This window comes from Myotis davidii, unplaced genomic scaffold (assembly GCF_000327345.1).
Source record: "Myotis davidii unplaced genomic scaffold, ASM32734v1 scaffold488, whole genome shotgun sequence".
Lineage (NCBI taxonomy): Eukaryota > Metazoa > Chordata > Mammalia > Chiroptera > Vespertilionidae > Myotis > Myotis davidii.
Window position 1 is genome coordinate 252,965 of NW_006300365.1, and position 1,645 is coordinate 254,609.

The window sequence follows — 1,645 nt, forward strand, 5'->3', positions numbered from 1 at the left end:
GGACAATCTGTTATCAAGACACTACGGTCTGGCTTCACGTTTAAACACCACAGTATAAGTGCTTGACAAAAATATCGATGAGAACTTGTAATAGGCCATCTCCTCCTAACTAAAGAATTGGTTAAGGAAAGAAGGAAGAGAGATTAGAGTGAGTTTAGTTTGAGAGGCTGCACCTGAGGAACTCACAATCTCAGTCCACATTATACATGAGGTGGAACCACTGAGCTTTCTTTAAGGTTCTCAACCTTAAAGGTACAGTACCTGTAACTTGATTCCTAGGTTCATCACAGGGTTTATTCTTAGGTTCATTTCTAGGTTTCCTGTGGAATCCACGCAAACCTTCATAAAATGGCAAAAGTGGAGTAGAAATGTATGGCTGGTTAGTCTAAGAATTAAGAACAAAAGACAACTTCCTGAGCTTCCTATAGCACCAGAGTGAAATATGAGAACATTTGAAAATCTCCTGTAACTCCCCAAAAGAGTATGGAGACTGCTCAAACCCAGAACCCTCAGGTCCAGAGGAGGTCTCACAGACTAAGCACTGGATGTCTACAGTATGGACCCTCCTATTAGAGGTCAAATGAAGGAACACACTACATATAACAGCATAATGGAAGAGGACCACACAAAATGAATGACATTCTGCCATACATAAAGATATTAAAAAAAGCTTATTTCTTCTCAAGATAATGAATTTGCACATTTTCTCCCTCTCCACATAGAAGTAAAATAGAATGAGCTTAAACTTAAATGGTAAATAAAATTATACCACTGAATTTATCTGAAATTGACTAATGAAGTTTTCATAACTATAATGAATGTGCTGTCACATATTATTAAGGGCACAAACTCTGGAACCAGATCTGCTGGGCCCAAATCCTAGGATTTGTGACATTAACCATGTTACATTATCTCTCTGTATTTCTGTTTCCTCATATGTAAATTGGGAAACATAGTAGTGATTTATTTATACCATTGACTTATACTATTGTGAGGATTAAATTAACTGACATACATAGTGTGCTTATAAAAGCACCTATGGTAAGTGAAGTATATATAAATTAGTAGTTGTAGTAGTAGAAGTGGTAATAGTATTCTGCATCAGACTGACTGGTTGCTGAAGTTAGAAATTAATTTTAAATAGTATGCTTTTCCACACCAAGTTTCTGGCTTGTTAGTTATGTAAGTGCTACATAAATATATTAATATTACAGAGTTTTAGAGAGAAAACAGAATTAAAGATCCTCTAGTTAAAGGCTTATTTAAAGATAGAATGATAATATTTAGAAAGGCCAAATATAAAGGCTAATATCAGAGAACTGGCATTCAGACTTAGGTCATTAATCTGTTCAATGTGCAGGTGCTGTGCTACATGTTGGGAAGATGGCCGTATGAACGATACATACAGGCTTACCTCATAGGGCAGGGGTGGGCACCCTTTTTAGGAGTGCGTGCCACAACCAGCAAAATCTCTGACTCAAAATTCTGCGTGCAAACCCTAATTTTTTTAGAACATTTTACGCCTACCTGATATCTCTTAAGGTGTATGTATATGAAGAACCTTAAAGAAATAATAAAATTCATTCGAGCAACAAAAACACAGTATATGATGATGAAAAATACATTTATTTTTTAACACACAGGG